Genomic DNA, 20952 nt, shown 5'->3' with positions numbered 1-20952 from the left:
GTAGAGCATTTTAAAACATTTGTTAGAAACACACAATGTTTCGAGATAACAGCGTGGAAACGGACTGCGGGGAGAAAAGAGTCGAGCGGAATGGCTGGCGTGTGAACCAAGGTCTCGAGTCTCCGAGGGCGATCCGGCTGCGGCTCTTACCTTCTTCCTTCGCTCTTCGGTCCCCCTTTGTGCGGGTGTCTGGAGGGTCTGGGGTCACAAAGAGAGAGTCCCGGCTAGCTCTGTGTCCACTGAGCCGCCGGAGATCTCTCTCGCTCGGTTGCTGGGAGTGGAGTGGCTGGGACTGGCTGATTGGAGCAACGCCGGCGCCGCCGCTCCTGCTACTGCCGCTGCTGCTGCCTCTGCATTTCTCTCCCTGCCTCCCTCCTCCCTCCTCCCTGCTTCTCTCTGTGACAATCTGTGGGCAGTTCAAAAGCCACACATGCGCGCGCACACGCACACACACACAGAAGCTCAACGGGTTTGGGTTTTCTTTTTTCTTTTAGAAAAAAAAAACAACACACCACTATTTCTGCTTCCCAAAGCTAGTCCGCCGCAAGAGATGCGTTCGCTCGCCCTTAGGGGGCGTCTTGAGCCAAGGTTTTAAATAGAGGCTTTGCCTGCTCCAAGAGGAGTCTTGTTTTGGAAGATGCATAAACATACCTTGCAAGCTTCAAAGCCCCACGTGAAAGAGTCGAGATCCCAAAGAAGGATCTCGTCTGGTGGATTGCCTCCTTGCCCAGGAGCTCTTTCAGCCCTCCAGAGGTAATTAGTACTTTCTCCGTCTTAGATATTGAAGCCTGCTTTCTTTTTTTCTTTCTTTCTTTCTTTTTGGTGGTGATTATTGTTGATATGCTGCACTGCCTTTGGTCACTGAATTGGATCTGAGATAGAAAGAGACCAACAAAAGAACATGCTGCACGCTCTCCTGACGAGAGGAGCCCGCAACCAAGCCAACAAAAGCGGATCATAAGATCACCGTTCCGGGGAGCTCCATGCTGGAGTGCGCAGCGCGCTGGGAAGCGGCTCTCCATCTGCAAGGCGACTGGGATGGCTGCCTTCAAGAAGTTCCACTTTGGGGGCAATTAAGAAAGAAAGCCACTTTCCAATTCTCCGTCCAGTGATGGGGCATCTCCGAGATGACAAAGGGGAGATAGAGCGCGCCAGCCTCCTGTCAAACTCTCCTTCAGAAACCATGGGAGCAACTCTTCTCTGCAGGATGCTAATAAAGGAGAGGCGGCATGTTTCTAAGTTCTGACAGGATTCTTTGTCATGCTCAAGGACTGACACAGCCTGATAGATCGGCACCCCCATAGGCACCTTCCCTCCCCCCGCCCTTATATCAAAATCCAATAAAGGTTGCAGATATTCTACCACCTCGTGAGTTTTCCCCAGCACATAAATATGAAGGCAACGACTTTTATTTTTCTGGTGGAACAAGGGCTGCGTCTCTCTAGCATGCCGTGGACAGACCTTCTTGTGGTGGGGGATGGAGGTCTATTTGTAGATCTGTGGCGCCCTCTGCTCTTTAAATGAGGGTATAGCAGGAGACGCTTTTTAAGAATTAAAAGAAGTTAAATCCATTTTAAGAAATACGTTGCAGCAGTACTTGTGCCCTGGGTGCTATGAAAACCGGTATCGACAGGTATGCCAGCATATTAAAGGGTACTGTGCAGACTTATTTAATTAACCTTTGATAAAGTGATCTGTTTTGAGGGTTTAATCTCAGGTTTCTTATTCCACAGGACTGTGAATATTACATGACCTTAAGGCTGTGACAGGATGCACATGAAAGGTGGTTTCACACATGACACCCAAAGTGTTTACATTTCCTGTCTCTGTAATATGAATGTAAAACTGACTCGAACATATATTTAACTTTAGAATGGCTTTCTATCTTGCATTAAACGGCCTTCAGAAATGTACACCCCAAATGGTCAAGAAACTCAATGGAGCTTTGTTTCCTTAGAAGTAAGTCTCATTTTGTTCAATGGGACTTTCCCCCTAGTAAGTATACTTAAGACTGCAGACTCACAGCACCATCTGAAAATGTTTAAGAAGTCACCTCCACTACATTTAATAGGGTTCTTGCTCCCAGGTAAGTGTGCAGCCTCAACAGCATGTATGCAACACACCCTAGCATAAGTTCTACTAAAATAGGAACATAGGAAACTGCCATATACTGAGTCAGACCATTGGTCTATCTAGCTCAGTATTGTCTTCACAGACTGGCAGCGGCTTCTCCAAGGTTGCAGGCAGAAATCTCTCTCAGCCTTCAGGGAAACGGGACGGAACAGCTGCCCTCATACTAGGGAACTGGAACGTTCCCCTTCTTGTAATCAGGTTAGTAAACCTTTTATTTATGCAATGTCATTTATGCAATGCTCCTGCATAGGAATAGGGAGGGAAGACGCAACCAAGGCGTTCATGTGGATGAGACAGTAAATCTCTTCTGGAAAAGTTTGTATGGTTATGTGCAAAAAGACAAGTGTATCTCTTCTAAACAGCAATGGGACGAATTATGGAAATAGACGTTGGACGTAACCCCCCCCCCCCGATTACCTGATGTGCCTTGTAATCCCCCATCCCTGAATTACAGTACTGCCTGCATATACTTTATAACCTTGTGGGTCTCCAAATCCTTGTGTGTAAATCTTTGTACAAACAACTACTTTGTATATAATTATGCTTTGGCAACGTACTGTATGCTTTGGTAGTTTGTTGGTTCAATAAAAAAATCTTGTCCTATAAAAATCTTGTCCTATCTTGGAGAAGACTTGCTTCATCCCCTGAGGGGAATATCTTGCAGTGCTCACACATCAAGTCTCCCATTCATATGCAACCAGGGCAGACCCTGCCTAGCTATGGGGACAAGTCATGCCTGCTACCACAAGACCAGCTCTCCTCTCCAACCAGCTCTCCTCTCCAGGGGTAAGGGTCTTATGTCAATAGGCTCTGATGAAAGTTTGCACAGAGGGGTAGCGGGAAATATTAGGCATCTTGAAAGGAAGAAAATTGCTATTAAGCATTCATATCACAATGGAGAGTGATCGCCAGAGCTGGAACAAATAGTTCAATTCAAATTCATAAACTCAGACTTACTATTAATTTACTCAGAAATATACTAGGGTTTATACCATAAGGTTTGTCAGATCTAGAGAATTCTGAAAGTATTAGTGAACAGATCAGTGTAAAAGACAACAGGACGTCAAAAGGTACCAGATACAGTACATGTTACTACACCTTCTTCCAAAGATCTCTGATAGAAAAATGTTTGTATAATGCCATAAATATCCATTGTTTTAGTGTTCACAGACTGCAGGAACAACAAACCTGTCTAGCACAGTTTACCCAAAGTTATCAAAAAAATGTATTTATCTGTATACAATTTCACCATTCCCAAGCCTATTAATAAAAAAATAAATAGCATAGATTGTAGAGAAGAAAAATGGCATGACAGACATGCAGTTCCATTTTCCTGGAGATAAAACATTTAGAAATCATTAATTCCTTAGTTAAGTGTGCTAGACAAATCAAACTGCCAGTAGTTAGGCCAATAAATATACACCTAATTTGGTATCTCATAATTTTTAATGTGACAACTAGCCAGTGTTCTGAAGTCATGCACACAACCAACTGGCTGAATTTAAATATCTTCATTCTGATTAAACTGCCTCTTTAATTTAGAATTTGCCATGCTACATCATTCCTCAAAATTCACACGTACTAAGAAGCTGGCTCTGTTCTCTTAACGGAGACAGCAAGCCCAGAGACAGCGTGATTGGAATATAGATCCACACATTGCTATGGAAACGAGAGACAAAGCCTGCATCAGGATTAAGAAATGCAAATCCACCAGAATGTGGAATGTGCTTTACTATTAAGCTGTTCCTGCATAGGCTATAAAAGAGCCATAATATGTTTATGTACGACTAAATGGCTGGTATGAATTGATAAACTGTTAACTTCATTATTCACATTATTGTAAATCAGTGCTTAATGTCATTTATTTGTTTCTACTTGTCACCAATGTACAGTTAACAACCTTGTAAAATGTCTTTAGAAGTGTCCTAAGCATAAATAGCTAACATGCTATGTATTGGCCTTTTAAATATTATTTTGAGAAGGTTTTCCTACAGCTATAACTACTAGACTTCCATCGATCAACTACTACTTTTTCCTCTGAAAACTAACTGCGTTTTGATTAGTTTCCTGGGCTCTGACTAGTCTCAATGTACAATTTAGCTCAAGGTTTTTAAGTCTGAGCCAAAAAAGGGCAATTAAAATTCAAGTTTTACAGGGTTACAAGTAATTATATATGTGTATTAGCCAACTGCTCACCAGATGGTAGGAATATGTATTGTGGATGACTGTGGATGGCAACTAATTTTTAAAGAAAAGCTAGCAACATTGGCTCCGCTAGTGACTTACTCTTATTCAAGCCAAGGAACAGGCAAAGGGCACTTTCAGCTTTACACTCTCCTGAAACTGAAGTTTGGCTAGAGATCCCTCCCTGCTTTATGCATCTCAGTTCTTCCCTCTCATTTCTCTGAGTGTGTGGACATGTGGGTGAGTGTGAACAGCCTGAGGTACAAAAGGGAGAACTCTTGACAAAGCATATTGCTGCCCATATTGGGGAGGAGACTGAAGTGGATGAGCTACATAACAAGAGTGTACATATCAAGGAGAGCTTGGAATCAGAGGCTATGTAGGGGAGAGATTTGGCCCCCAACCTTCCAGATGGCTCTCCCCAGTGGTTGGCCTAGGACCAGAGAGGCCTGCGTTCGAATCCCCACTCAGCCATGACACTCACTGGGTGCTCTTAGGCGGTCATTCTCTCTCAGCATAACCATCCTCACAGGGTAGTTTTGAGGTTTAAAGGGGGTACTCCACACATGCTGCCCTGAGGTTCTTGAAGGAAGGGGGATGAAGAAGAAGGAGGAGGAGGAGGGCCAGGCAAGTGCCAGTCATAACATGCCTTCCCAGCTGGCTTTGCCCCAACCTTTCTTCCCCCTGGCCCCTGCTTCCTTCCTCCATCTGCTCCTTGGGTCCCTTCTCTCTGTCCACCACCTGCACACTTCCTCTTGTCCCTTCTGCACACTTCCCTTCAAGTCTATCACTTCCCTTCAAGTCTAGGCTCTAGCTTATCCCTGTGGTGTGGTCACCAAACAGTGAGAATGTGTATGGAAATATGGGCTAGCATTTATCAGTGCTTTTGTATTTTGTACTTTGTCAGTTTTACAGAATGTATCACCAGCTCCTGCGTGGTCACTTAATTGGGTTCCAAACTGTAACTGTGCTGGTTATTGCCCAGCCTCTGTATCCCACATGTTTCAACCTTTATTCTCAGCCTGCCAAGCACAGTGATATTTACTCCTTTCCTTAATGTGAGTGGTATTGATTGCTAGACTTGCAAATAAGCCTGAAATGAGGCTGAGAAGTTGGTAACATTACTGGTGGTGTCACAAAGCCACTGCTGTTACTTTCGGCTCCCTTTCAGCTTTCTGACAGTACCTCTCTCATCTATTCCAGCAAAGCTGTCCAAGAGGAGAAGACAAAAAAGGGTATGAAACATTGCTGAGAGGCTGGTTGAGACAATGTGTTTGCTGACTTTCTCAAACACGTAGGGAAGGAATATGTGTGCCCATATCCTACCCATCTGGGGAACTGTCTTACTTCTACTTAATTGGGGCCGGGGGCAGTTCATCCAAACCACCTCCCAAATGCATGAGAAATGCTGATGGGGAAGTTTGGACAAATAATCTCCCCCACAACAATCAAGTGGCAGCAAGGCAGAGTGCTGGATGGAGTGGAGATGTGTGTGTCCATTCTCTCCTCCCACACATTTGAGAGGGTCTGTGGGTATATCCTCCAAAGCAGCACATGGAAGTTTCCTAGACACAAACAAATTTAAAAAACCAGGAGAGTAGCTACCATTAGACAAGGCGGGGGAGCATCCCTAGGCTGCCAGGTTCGGGGGGCACCACGGCACCCCTCCCTTCTCCCCCAAGGCCCCCTTGCCCTCTCCTGCACCCAGCTAGTGAATGTTCACAAACCCCACATCTGATGTCAGACACAGGAGTTGTGTCTGGGGCACAAAGCGTGGCCCCTGAGGGGTGGTGGCCCAGGTTCTTTGGACCTGTCCCCTCAATAGTGGCTCTGCCCCTGACGCTCTCTGGCTGGGAGTGCAAGGCATTCCCTTCTCCTGCCCAGCTGGTGTTTGGCTGGGCAGCAGGGGCGTAACTATAATAGGGCAAGGGGAGACAGTTGTCTGGGGGCCCACTGCCTTGGGGCCCCCCCAGAGGCGAGTAACAATATTGACTCCCCCAGCCGTGCACCCGCCCGGGCTTCCTTCAGTTGTATTTATCCTCTGAAATTGATGTGAGTGTTAAGACCTGGAGCTACCAGAACAGCATGTCTTTCTCTAGGACCATTAAATGATTTGCATCATCCACAATTTACAAAACCTTTTAAAAAATAATTTAGGGTGATGTTCTATACACACACACTACTATGCTTTTTGTTACCACTATTCAGCCTCATTTAAGATTTCTTTACTTCATGAGATGAGCTACAGTGAGGGGGGGGGGCATTTTAAAATCTTGTCTCTGGGCCCACTACAACCTTGATATGCTTCTGCTGGGCAGGAGAGGCTGGCTGGAGGCTTTCCCCCCTGCCTCGTTCCTAGTGAGAAAGGAACCCGCAGCCAGTCAGCATTGAACAAAGCATCGACTGGGGAGGATTGGGAGAAGGGCCGAGCAACCCCTTTCTGGTACTGCTCATGCCTCCCTGTGTCGATGGCAGTTGCAGGGGGCATGACCAGCATCAGGAGTGGGGTTGCTCAGCCTTGGTCACCAGGCAGTGCTTCCTTCATGAACAAATACTTGAACGAAGTTCTGAGCGACCCTGTTGATGCAGGGGACATGGTTAGGGTGTACATGCAAGGAGGGGGTCTCCAGCATGAGCTTATCCCCCAGCGAGCTTCCTGTGCCTTTGATGGACAAGTTTTTATATATGCCTCTTTTGCCAAAAACAATAACTTTTTGAAAATGGCACCACTAACATGCATTTATCCAGATGCACATTAATGGTGTGCATCCATGCTCTTCTCCCATACATTTGAGAAGGCCTGTGGGTGTATCATCTTAAGAGTCCCACTTAATTTTCACTTTGCGCTAGTCTTTGGGCCCTTTCTCACAATCTGTGAGGAAGGGCTTGGGGAGGAAGACTGTAAAACCTTACCTCCCCCCTAGACGATGGTCCCGTCTGTGCTGGGTGTGTGGATCATGTGCCCACACAGACACCAGCTCTCCCTGGCAATGGCGGATGGTCAGGGCATGTCACCCCACCCTCCAGAAATCCCATCATTCACCACGCAAGTGCAGGCTAAGAGAGCACACACTCCCTTAACCTCATTTTGGAGGCATTCTCCAGAGGCAGGTTTGCTCCCATGCCACCACCGGGAGTTGCACGGCTCCCAAGAGTTCACACGCACAGCAAAGATTGGGCTAAGGCAGCCAAGCCTGATCTTTGCTGCACATGTCAACAGCCTCTTTCTTTAATTAGCAAACATGTCACTGAAAAGTATAGGCTATATATTCCTAAGTGAAATTAAGGGGAAACACATTTCTTGCTGCACATACTGTTTTTTCTCCTAGTCTGGCTTTTGGTATCTTCCTGAGCACTGATGCTCACTGATGATCCCAAGGGGTTTATCTACTCTGCCACTAAATAAAGGGGAGTAAGCTCTCAGTCCAATCCAGCCTTCTACAGGGAAGGGGAACTTGAGATGCACTCAAGAGGGCAAGCCTAATTTTGTCTCCTAATATGACCTCTGAGAGAAGCATAACTTATGGCTAAATATTCCAGTGAAGTAGGTACAATGGCAGCACCACCGTACTCTCACAATGCGAATGTGACAAATATTTATATACTGCTTTTCAACAAAAGTTCCCAGAGAGATATCTTACATAGAGATATCAAAATAAGTAAAGATGGCTTCCTGTCCCCAAAGGGCTCACAAGCTAAAAAGAAACATAAGATAGACACCAGCAACAGCCACTGGAGGGATGCTGTGCTGGGGATGGATAAGGCCAGTTGCTCTCCCCCTGCTAAATAAAGAGAACCGCCACTTTAAAAAGGTGCCTCTTTGCTCAGTTAGCAGGGAACTGATATTCCCAACATATATAGGGGACTTAAAACACAATACATTGTGTATTGCAATGCAGGTAATACACAATAATTGCTATAAAGCCAGTGGAGATGACTATATCAAGTGCAGCATGGGTGGGCACAAAGGACTTCTGAACCTTTCCCTAGCCTGCATTCCCCCCACCCCACCCCCAGTTTGCCCTGGTAGCTGCTTCTGCCCTGCTATTTTTCATCCAAAGGAACTCCATTAGGGAAAACAATGAAAAGTTCGGGGGGGGGGCTGTTGCCGATGGGGGAAGGATTCAGCATGCCTATCTATGCTCACTCTAAAACACCTCACCCCTTTGCTTTACAGGAAATTGCTGTCAAGCTGATCCTGACACATAGGCCTGCATTGATTGATTGATTGAGATTGATTGATTGATTGATTGATTGAAATTTTCTTATATTCCACCTCATCACATCTAAGTTCCCCCCAAACTTGAGATATTTCACATCATCAATAAATATACACTGCTCCATTTTAATTCTATCCCTTCAATACTGAGCTCTCCAGCAAAATTCAAAATGCTGTTAACTACCATAGCTATATAATCGAATCAAACTTTAAATGCAGGTGTCTTGCTACAGAAAACCTCAAGAGGGCACAGTCCACTTACTAAACACAGTTAAGTACTGCATCTAGAATAGAATAGTTACTTCTGTTCTCTGAGGGTAATGTGAGGAGAAGTGTAACCAGGCAGGGAAATAGTAATCGGCTTCTGACGCTGCCTGTAGCATGTATACATGTTAAAGGAACAGGGAGAATGAACATGTTTATTTTCAGATGGGCAGTCATTCATCATACTAAAAGATGTGATCGTGAAGACAGTGGGAAATAGGGTTACTACTGCCTTCTTATAGCTCCTGCTGTTGGGAATGTAACAACAGCCTCCAGCATGCAGAAATGTAGAAAGTGGGACTTTTCCTAGGAAAAAGATGGAATCGTTAATAGTCTGAGAGGGCATGGCTGGAAGGTACATGAAGTGGCCACTTTGCTGATGGAACTAGATCTGGCTGCTCACATGGGACACAGTCCGGGAAGTTTATATTCACTGCCTTGAGTTCCATGATGGAAGAAAGGTAATACAATAAAATAATGAGGGATTCTGCAATACTTAGATTGCCAGGAATTTAAAGCACTCTACATAATCACGTCTTCAAAAAGAAAGAAAGAAATTGAATCATCCCACCCATGCCTAGACATCCAATTCAAAGTGTTTCAGATAATAGGTTGAAAAGATCTTAGCCTGCATCCTGTGATGCTAAGAATGTTGCTGGATCTTCTCCTCTTTCACTCCTGCAAAAAAAAAAGGGGGGGGTGGAGGAGAACAGAACAACAAAAGAACAGAGGAACTATTTCCAGGATTGGCCTCATGGTCCACCCAACACATTTTCCTGCTCCTAAATTGTCATGCTTCCCCTTGTTACAATAGTAAAAGTAAAGTTGTGCCATTGAGTCGGTGTCGACTCCAGGCGCCCACAGAGCCCTGTGATTTTCTTTTGGAAGAATACAGGAGGGGTTTACCATTGCCATCTCCCTCACAGTATGAGATGATGCCTTTCAGCATCTTCCTATATCACTGCTGCCTGATATAGGTGTTTCCCATGGTCTGGGAAACATACCAGCGGGGATTCAAACCAGCAACCTCTTGTTCACTAGACAAGTAACTTCCCCACTGCACCATTAGGTGGACTGCGCCATTAGGTTGTACAATACATCCTGCATAGCTGGATTTGTTTGTTTGTTTGCTTGCTTGCTTGCTTGTTTGTTGGATTCTTATACCACCTTTCATTAAAATAATCTCAAGGCAGTTTACAAAACATTCAACAATATAAAACCATAAAAATTACACAATAAGAATTAAAATGGATTATAAAAATACAAATTGAATGAAAAGTTTAAAAAAACGTGTACAACATAACCATTCGGATACATGTCACTTGGTGGATAAGCCATTCATATCTATTCCAACTCAGACTTTAAATTAATGTTGGTGCCAAGTGACTTGCCTCAGGCACCGCCTGGTTCTGTTGTACTGGATATGTTTTGAAATTTGCATTGCCTGAGGTCAGTGCCAGCTCATTGCCTGCTTTCACTTAAGGTGACCGACAACAAGCCACTCTGCCCCATCATCAGCCTGGCGACTTGTGACAGAGCCAGTGCTGACATCACCCCATTCCTTTGCTGACCACCCCCTGCCCATGTCCCTGTCCCTCCCCACCCCAGAAACCAGCCTCTTCCCCCCTTGCCACCCAATGGGGTGCACTGCCACTGCTTGCTGCTTGCACACCGTGAGACAGTGGTTAGCAAGCACTACTCGCTTTGCATGCTGACCTCTCTTCTTCACTGCTGCACTAGCGCCAGCTTCTCTTCCTCTCTTTCTCCCACTGTCCAGTATCAAACGTGTCTAGCAAGAAAATGGAAATGTTTTGTGATTGGGGAGGAGAGTCAGCAGGAGCGGGGAATGGGTGGGGGAAGAAGAAGGAGGTCGGTCAAGTTGTTCTAGATGGGGTTGCACTGTCTCTGGAGGAACAGGTGGGCAACCTGGGGATTCTTCTGGACTCAGCATTGCTCCAGGAGGCCCAAGTGGCTGCCGTGGCCAGACGGACTTTTTTTGTACAGCTTTGGATTTTGCACCAACTGTGATCCCTTTCTGAGGAAGCAAAAATTCAGACATTATGCTGCACGAGTGTATAGATGTCTGTACAGTCGTACATATGTTTGTGTGATTGACTGTACCTGTGTTCATTTTAAAAGTGAACCTAGATACAGGCCCTTCAAATGCATGGTATAGATAGGAAGTGTATTTCTGTATCTGCATTCAGCATAACATAAGAACATAAGAAGAGCCCTGCTGGATCAGGCCCAAGGCCCATCTAGTCCAGCATCCTGTTTCACACAGTGGCCCACCAGATGCCTGTGGGGAGCCCACAGGCAAGAGGTATGTGCATGCCCTCTCTCCTGCTGTTGCTCCCCTGAAACTGATATTGAAAGGCATCATGCCTCTGAGGCCAGAGGTGGCCCACAGCCACCAGACTAGTAACCACTGATAGACCTGTCCTCCATGAATCTGTCTAAGCCCCTTTTAAAGCCATCCAAGCTGGTGGCCATCACCACACCCCACAGCAAAGAATTCCATATATTAATTATGCACTGTGTGAAAAAGTACTTCCTCTTGTCGGACCTAAACTCCCTAACCTTCAGTTTCAGGGGGTCACATCAGCAACACGTGAACGTGAACTGCATACAGATCTGTACCTGCATACACTGTATACTCATTGCATGAGTGTTGAACGTAATGAGTGCTGAACATATCAATGAGCCAAAAGCAAATCTGGTTATTGTTACCTATGTCTTATTATTACCATATGTATCCATTCATTCATTTATTCATTCATTACTCCCGTGATCCAGCCCTCCCACCCCCACACGGCTTCAGTTCCATCCCTAGACCCTCTCCATCACCCCCAGGATCACAGGAGACACCAAACCAGGGCCAAGCATCAGCAGGGGGAGGCCAGCTCAGGTGCCTTCCTTCAATCAGAGCCAGTCTGAGCTCCAGTATGAGGTGGGGCTCCTGGTTCCCATATACAATTTGGGTTCCCTGGTTCCCAAATACAAGGTGCTGGTTATTACCTATAAAACCCCAAACAGCTTAGGCCCTGGGTAATTAAAAGAACGTCTTCTTCACCATGAGCCCCCCGCCTGTTAAGATCATCTGGAGAGGTCATAGAAACATAGGAAACTGCCATATACTGCGTCAGACCATAGGTCCATCTAGCTCAGTATTGTCTACACAGACTGGCAGCTGTGTCTGTCTGAGGTTGCCACCAACTCGTTTGGCGGCTACTCAGGAGTGGACCTTCTTCATAGAAGAAGCATAGAAGAAGCTGCCCCTAGATTTTGGAATGTGCTCCCTGTTGAAACAAGAGCCTCCCCATCTCTGGCAACTTTTTAAAAGGCACTGAAGACACATTTATTCACCCAGGCTTTAAATTAGATTAATGGTTTTACATTTTTAATGTTGGTTTTAAATTATTTTTATGTTAATGATTTTAATGTTTAAATGATTTTAATTGTTTAATTGGTTTGTGTTTTTTTTATTTTAATTGTTAATTGTTTTTATATTGATGTAAACCAGCCTGAGCCATTTTTGTAAGGGTGGTATATAAATCAAATAAATAAAATAAAATAAATATAAACTTTTCATCCATGGCCTGGCCTTCATTGGTACAATAGCTCCATATGGAGCTCCTCATATAGTCCAGCTCTAGCTTTGGCTGTTGATTTTTATTCATTTTTATTTCTTTCACAGATTTTTATACCACCCCATATGCAAGTTCATGGATGGTTCACAATCTAAAAACACAACAATTAATGTGTTTAATTGTTTATAGTTTATAAACAAGTTGGGCTTTTAGTTTATAGTTCAAGAAGTTTTAGGTTTTAGACTTTTTATCTGTATTTTAAACTGTTTTGATTGTTTTAATAAAAACAATTTAAAATACAGATAACAACTCTAAAACTTAAAACTTTTTAAACTATAAACTAAAGGCCTGACTAAACAGGTACGTCTTCAGGCAAGTCTTCCTTTTAAAAAACATCCAGAGAAGGGGAGGCTCTAATTCCATTAAGAAGTGCATTCCAAAGTCCTGGGGGCACTTTAGAAAAGGCCTGGTATTGAGTCACCATCAAGTGAGCTGGTGACAACTGCAACGGGACCTCCCCAGATGATCTTAATAGGTGGTGGAGTTCATGAAGAACAAGAAGGCGCTCGAATACCCTGGGCCAAGGCATTCAGTGCTTTATAGGTAATAACTAGCACTTACTATTTAGCCTGGAAACTTATTGACAGCCAGTGTGGTTCTTTTAAAATGGGTGTAATATGATCTCTTTGGGTAACCCTGGAGACCAGCCTGGCTGCTGCATTCTGTATCAGCTGCAGTTTCTGGACTACGTACAAAGGCAGCCCAACGTAGAGAGGACATTATAATAGTGAAGTTAGTAGTCAAGTCTGCAGTAGTCAAGTAGTAATGTGTTACCAGCATATGCACCACTGTTTTAAGGTTGATTATCTCCAGAAATGGACATAGCTGGTATAGCAGCCAAAGCTGAAAGAAAGCCCCCTGACCACTGCCTCAACCTGATAAACCAGGGAGAGGTTTAGGTCAAGAAGTACTCCCAGGCTAAATACCTACTCTTTCTGTGGGAGTGTAACCCCATCCAGAATGGGCAGATCTAATCCACTTCCTAAGTTCTGACCTCCCACAATGAGTACCTTTGTCTTGCTTGGATTCAGCATCAGTTAGATCTCCCTCAGCCAGCCCATTACCACCTCCAGGCAAGCATTTAGGAAGTTAGGCCATTTCCTGATTAAACTGACATGTAGAAATAGATTTGGGTGTCATCAGCATTTTGATAACACCCTTGACCAAATCCCCTGATGATCTCTCCCAGCGGTTTCATGTAGATGTTAAAAAGCATTGGAGATAGCATTGAGCCTTGCAGGACCCCATACAATAGCTCTCATTCTGAAGAGCAACAATCTTCAAGTGACACCATCTGGAACCTACCTGAGAGTTAAGAGCGGAACCACTTCAAAGCAGTGCCTCTCGCTTCCAATGCTTTCAGGCACTCCAGAAGGAGACAATGGTCAATGGTATTGAAAGCCACAGAGAAATCCAAAAGGATCAACAGAGTCACACTCCCCTTGTTGATTCCTAATTGGAGATCATCCAACAGGCCGGCCAAAGCCGTCTCAACCCCATAGCCTGCCTGAAAGCCAGTTTGAAATGGGTTAAATTAATCTGCTTCTTCTAAGACTGCCTGGAACTGAAATGCCACCACCCTCTCAATCACCTTGTCCAACTATGGGAGGTTAGAGACAGGCCTATAATTGCCTGATTCTGAGGGATCCAATGCAGGTTTCTTCAACAGTGTTCTAATAATTGCCTCTTTGAGACAAGGAGGCATCCTGCCCTCCCTCATAGAAGCATTAATGATCTTAACAAGACTTTCTCCAATGACCTCCATGCTAGATCGTATAAGCCATGTCAGGCAAGGATCAAGAGGACAGGTAGTAAGGCAAAGTGCACATCTTATCAAAATAAGTAGCTTGTCCACATCCACGGGAGTCACAAACTGAAGTTGATCCAATTTAACCATCCATGAGGAGCTTCTGGACACCATACCAGAAAAGCTGCTAGATTCTTACCGTTTTCTGGTAAGAATCCCTCCCTGTTCCTGACTTCACCTGCTTCATGGCCTTGCGCCCCAAAAACAATAAAACAGCAATATAAAAACATAATATCAAAACCAGAGACAGAGGCAGCAGATTAAAAATTATGTTAAATTGAATATAAAATGTCAGAAATCAGGAATGTGAATGTTTGAGGCACAAGTGGGAACTGATCTGATCTGGACCAAATTTGGTACAGTTGTAGGGACACATAGGGACACCTCAAAAGCATAGTTTGAATGATGATGTTGTCAACCCCGATTCAAGACGGTGAATATGTGAACGTTTGAGGCACAAGTGGGCTAACTTGTGGACCATCTAATTAATTTGAACCCAATTTGCTACAGTTGTAGGGACACATAGGGACACCCTCAATGGTGTAGCTTGTGATGATATCACAATTCAATTCAATTCAATTCAATTCAAAATGGCAATTCAATTCAAATGACAATTCAATTCAAAATGGCAGACTCATGAACATTTGAGGTGTAACTGGGCTAACTTAAGAACTGCCCAACCAATTTGAACCAAACTTGTTACAGCTGTAGGGACACATAGGGACACCTCAGTGGCATACCTTGTGATGATGTTATCCACCCCAATTCAAGATGGTAGACATGTGGACGTTTGAGGCACAAGTGGGAACTGATTTGGACCAAATTTGGTACAGTCGTAGGGACACATAGGGACACCTCAAAGGCATAGTTTGTGATGATGTCACCCATCCCAATACAAAATGGCAGACACATGAACATTTGAGGAGCAAATGGGTTAACTTGTGGGCTTGCATGTGTGATCACTGAGCTACAACCTCTGAAAGTCACCCTAGCACAAGATATCTCTGCTGCTGCCACTAAGACCTGTTTTGGAAAGATCTGAGCCCCAAATCACACTTCTCCCTCTGATTTATTGCTTTGTAATGTCAGTTGTGTATTTCAGTGACATGGAAGAGGAAAGAAAATGTTCTTACACCTTATTCATGCTGAAATAACTGGTTTTATTTCACTTAAGCTTATTCAGTGGTTGTTGCACAAGTTCTTAAAGCATATGGTTTCAGGCATTAATTGTATATATAAGTGTAGTGGTTTCAGGGTTTGAACATAAACGTGTAACTTACAGCGATGCTGATGTTTTAAAGATGATAAACAGTTGTTATTCTTTCCTTGTGTCTTTTCTCCTTTTGGAGTTAGTGAGGGTGCCTTGCTTGGCTACTTGGTTTCTGACCTGCCTCTGCTCTGAGGACTATCAGGTCTTCCCCTGAACAGGCAAAGGGCTTTCCTCTAGAGAGCAGACTTACCCTTTCGTCTACCTCAGCCCTCAGGTCTCTGTTCGAGAAGCCCCTGTCCTGTGGATTACTCCTTCACTCCCCAAGCCTACAGCTCACCCAGGAGTGTAGCTAGCAGAGAGGGGGCCCGTGTTCATCCTTCTCCATGGTGGCTACTCGGAGTGAGGGAGATAATGAAGAAAATAGGAAGGGGTGGAGCTAGGGGGCCCTTAGGAGCTGGGGGGGCAAGGTTCTTTAAACCCACCCACTCATTATAGCTACCTTGAGCTCACCCTTTCTCAACCTTCTTGACCATCATCTGTCATCTAGCAACTAACTGTTCTCCTCCCCACCCACCACTCAATTTCTTCTCCCCTCCTGCATTCTAAACATAATTCTTGATCTTTCCTGCAGGGGTTCCACTGCTGCTGCTGCCTCCTGTCAATCAAACTCCCTCCTGCACATACTTACATTGTATTGCATTACTCCTTTACCCAGTTCTATAGCCAAAACTTTGAAACATATATACATAACATCTGTAAATAAACACTTCTAACAGAAATACAAAATACACAGCTCCTCCCATAAAGAAAGAGCCACCCTATCCCCCTGAACAGGGCTGGCTCAGGATATGAACTTGGGACCTGCTGCAGGATTTTGACAATGTCCATGAAGACAGAGAAATATAAAGTATGCTTCAGCCTTTAGGTTCCATTTGGAACCTAACCTAAGTTGAGTTGAGACTGAACTTAGAGAAATCTATTGGGTTGTCTGTCTGACTGATTAAATACTCGTTTCCTTCCCCAGGAAATCGTTAATGCTGAGCCAGTTTTACTGTTCCTGAGGTAATTATTTCTTGTAATTGCTGTAGCTGTGGCAAGAACTTAATGAACGAGTACTTCACCCACCTGATTTGTAAAGGTAATTATTACAAGAGTATGGCAAAGGGCAAGGACACAATTTTTCTTTGAGTATTAGGGCAGGGGGAAGTTTCTTCTCCACTTCATGTTCAGTTTTTACAGTCTGGAGAAATGTATATTGTCAGGCCAGGGGGGGAAACAATAGATAAACTTGAGCCCCTCCTCTTCCCATGTCCAAATAAGATTCCTGGGAAATCCTGGAAAGTATCTGATGATGATGATGATGATGATGATGATGATTTGTTTATTTATTTATTACATTTTATATCCCGCTCTTCCTCCAAGGAGCCCCGAGCCGTGTACTACATACTTAAATGTATCCTCACAGCAACCCTGTGAAGTAGGTTAGGTTGAGAGAGAAGTGACTGGCCCAGAGTCACCCAGCAAGTATCATGGCTGAATGGGGATTTGAACTTGGGTCTCCCCAGTCCTAGTTCAGCACTCTAACCACTATACCACGCTGGCTCTCTTGATTTAGCTATTTACACACAGTCTACCAGATGTTATTGACTGCTGCCCTGAGTAGTGTGGCCTTCTGTAGTTGATGTGTTGTAATTTTATTGATGCCCAAGGTGTTGAAATGGCATTCAAGTTCTTTTGGTACTGCACCAAGGGCACCAACAACTATTGGCACCACTATTGTTTTGTTTTTCCAGAACTGCTCAATTTCAATCTGAAGGTCCTTGTATTTAGTTATTTTCTCCAATTGTTTTTCGTCGACTCATCTATCCCCTGGAATTGCAATATTAATTATCAGAACCCGATTCTTCTTGATGACTGTCAGATCAGGTATATTGTGCACTAAATGCTTATCAGTTTGTATTCGAAAATCCCAAAGGATTTTTGCCTCTTCATATTCTGTGACCTTCTCAATCAGATGATTCCACCAATTCTTGCTTGCTGGCAATTTGTAATTCTTGCAAAAGTTCCAGTGGATCATAGCAACAACTTTGTTGTGTCTTTCCTTATAATCAGTCTACGCGATTTTCTTACAACAACATACAAGGTGCTCAACCATCTCATCCACTTCCTTTCATAATCAACACTCACTGTCTTTCTGGGTCTTATCAATTATTGCTTTTATAACATTTGTTGGTAGTGATTGTTCCTGGGCTGCAAAAATGAGACCTTCTGTTTCTTTCTTCAATGTTCCCTTCTTTAACCACTGCCATGTTGTACTATTGTCGACTTTCGATTATATGTCATTAAAGAACTGAATGTGCAATGGTTTGTTGTGCCATTTTTCTCGTTGAGTCATCTGCCATTTTTTGTATTCATCCTTCGATTCCTTTATTTCCAACAGTCCAGTCTTACTCACTTCCTGTAACATTTCTTCTTAGCTTTCATTGATATATTCCACCAATGCTCATTTTTCTTCTTCAACAGATAGTCTGACTTGCAACATTCCACGTCCACCTTCATTTTGTGGCAGGTACAGCCTATCAACATCACTTCTTGGGTGCAGGTCATGATTGATGGTCATTATTTCCCTGGTTTTCCCATCCAGCACATCCAATTCTGCTTGTGTCCAATCAACAATACCTGCTGTATATTAGATTACAGGAATTGCCCATGTATTGATTGCTTTGATAGTGAGTTTGGATTTCAGTGTCTTTCTTACTCACCTCATATATTCCTTGCTAACTTTGGTCTTCACTTCATCGTGCTTGATCTTGTCACTTTGGAGAATGCTCATATACTTATAACTTTCCTCAGGTGACAGGCTCTTTATGTTGTTTCCATTTGACATCTCAATTCCTTCACTAGTTGTCATTTTTCCTCAATTTATTTTTTAGATTGTGAGCCCTTTGGGGACAGGGATCCATCTTATTTATTTATTATTTCTCTATGTAAACTGCTTTGGAACCCTTTGTTGAAAAGATGTATATAAATATTTGTTGTTGTTGTTGCCAATATAGCACATTACTACTAATAATAATAATAAAAAAAAAATTGGTGCCCTTGGTGCAGTACCAAAAGAACATGAACACCATCTTGACACCTTGGGCTCAATAAAATTAAAACATCAGCTACAGAAGGCCACACTACTTGGGACAGCACAAATACTATGACACTATCTTTAATTTTTCTTTAGTTATCTTAGACTCTTGGAAAGGGCCCGATAATTAAAGTATCAAATCCAGTCAATGACATCTGGTAGGCTGTGTGTAAATAAAATCATCATCATCATCATCATCATCATCATCATCATCATCATTAATCACCATCAGCCAATTACAAAAAGCAACATTACTGGGAACAGCCTATATTCTGCAACAATATCTATAATAATAACAGCAACAACATTGATAATAAAATTCAGCCATCCCAGGTCCTTGGGAACCAACTCAGTGTCTGGATAAAACAAACCAGTCAATAACACCTGTCTGTGTAAACAACAACAACAACAACAACAACAATAATAATACAGCAGGGTTTCTTAACTTTGGGCCCCCAGATGTTGTTGGACTACAACTCCCAGAATCCCCAGACATGGCCTTTGTGGCTGGGGATTCTGGGAGTTGTAACATCTGGGGGCCCAAGGTTATGAAACCCTGATATACAGAAAATGGGAAATGCACTGATCTTTTCCCCCTGGCATCGTTCTTTCTGAAGAACTTTGCACAGGGATTTCATAAACTGGCCACAAGGTGTTGCACTCAGATCATCAAAATGACTTTAGAGGGTGAAGAAGATTGTGCTTCTCTCTTTTCAGAAGGCATGGGCATTTAGTGCACAAATTGCACTGAACTATTTTCTTCTGAGAGAGAGAGAGCATGAAAGAGAGAGCGCACAGAGCGAGTTTCCTTCACTATTGGAGTGCCCATCATCACTTTTTGATGCACACTTCCAAAAAACATCACAGTGCTGTTTTACAAGTCAAATCTTTCTTCATGCAAACATCTTGATATTAAAATTTCATAATCTGAGGTAACAAATGCCCAAATATTCACATGGTGAATATTTAACTTGGTGAACTAGTTAAATTGAATAATTCCAATTTGACAATATCTCATTCAAAGTTACATATTTGACTTTCTTATCCTCTATTACTGCTCTCAACTCAAGCCCTATGAAAACAGTATCTAAAGCTGGAGAGTCTAAACAAATATAGAACTGTAAGCTACAAATGTATTTTCTTACATTTCAATTTGATTGATTGATTGATTGATTGATTGATTGTTAGATTTCTATACCACCTTTCATTAAAACAATCTCAAGATGGTTCACACTATAAACATTACACAATTAAAATATTAAGCTAGAATATAAAAATACAAATCTGAGAAAAATTTGAAAACAAGCGCACTATAACCATAAAAAAACCAAAACAGCAGCAATAGAAATAATCATATAAAAGCCTGGGTAAAACTGTGATGGAGACTGAGGAGTGTATGCCCACCAGGAGAGCATTCCACCGTCTGGGGGCAACTACTGGGAAGGCCCTGTCCTGTGTGCACAACAGCCGAGCCTCCTTCATTGTTGGCACACGGAGCAGAGCCTCCCCCCCTCCATGACCTCATCAAGAGGGCAGCGACCCCTGGAAGCAGGCAGTCCCTCAGACACCCAGGGCCCAATCCATTAAGAGCTTTAAAGGTCAAAACCAGCACCTTGAATTGGACCCGGAAATAAACTAGCAGCCAGTGTAGCTCTTTCAAAATGGGGGTAAAGTGATCCCAGTGGGCAGCTCCAGATAAAACCCTAGCTGCAGTTTCTGAATATTCTTCAAGGGCAGCCCCACATAGAGTGTGTTATAGTAACGCAACTGTGACATGACTAAGGCGTGGGTAGCTGTGGCCAGATCTGCCTTCTTGAGAAAGGGATGCAGCTGATGTGCTAGCCAAAACCCTGCAAAGGCACCCCTGGCCACCGCCTCCACCTGAGTTTCCAAAAGCAGAACCAGGTCCAGCAATACCCCCAAATTGTGCACCTGCTTTTTCAAGGGGAGTGCAACTCCATCCAGAACTGGTAGAATCTTCTCATCCTGATTGGCTCTCCTACTGACCAACATTACCTCCATCCTATCTGGATCCAATCTCAGTTTATTAGCCCACCTCCAACCCATCATAGCCTCTAGTCCCCAACATTTTGATTCTTTATCTTAAAAAAAAAAAAATTAATTAAAAGCCTGTAAGTTTTGATGTCATTAAATAAACCTAATTTTATTTTTTAACATTTAAGATACGTAATGCAAATGTATAATTTCACAATTCATCTAGTTATTTATTAATTTATATTTTAAATTTTATTTTACACATTTATATACAACCAAAGTTCAAATCACAAGGTGGTTTTAAGACTCTCAAGTCATACCCATGATCACACTTCTTGTTCTCTGTGAGGAAGA

The 20952-nt window shown here is 43.3% G+C and overlaps 1 protein-coding gene across 2 annotated transcripts in view; it reads right to left on the bottom strand.

The window, feature by feature from the left end:
• Positions 1-788, bottom strand: part of BASP1 (brain abundant membrane attached signal protein 1) — an 89599-nt gene extending 88811 nt beyond the window's left edge. The window contains exon 1 of one of the 2 annotated variants that reach the window (XM_053248536.1): positions 652-788. The gene's annotated coding sequence lies outside the window, so the exon portion shown is untranslated. Of the gene's footprint in view, positions 1-150; positions 390-651 lie in introns of those variants that run through there. The other variant, XM_053248535.1, reaches the window with a different exon arrangement.
• Between the last annotated feature and the right edge of the window lie 20164 nt (positions 789-20952).

Source organism: Hemicordylus capensis, chromosome 4 (genome assembly GCF_027244095.1).
Source record: "Hemicordylus capensis ecotype Gifberg chromosome 4, rHemCap1.1.pri, whole genome shotgun sequence".
Lineage (NCBI taxonomy): Eukaryota > Metazoa > Chordata > Lepidosauria > Squamata > Cordylidae > Hemicordylus > Hemicordylus capensis.
The sequence above is the reverse complement of the archived record's forward strand: the minus strand, read 5'-3'. Positions and strand labels throughout refer to the sequence as shown.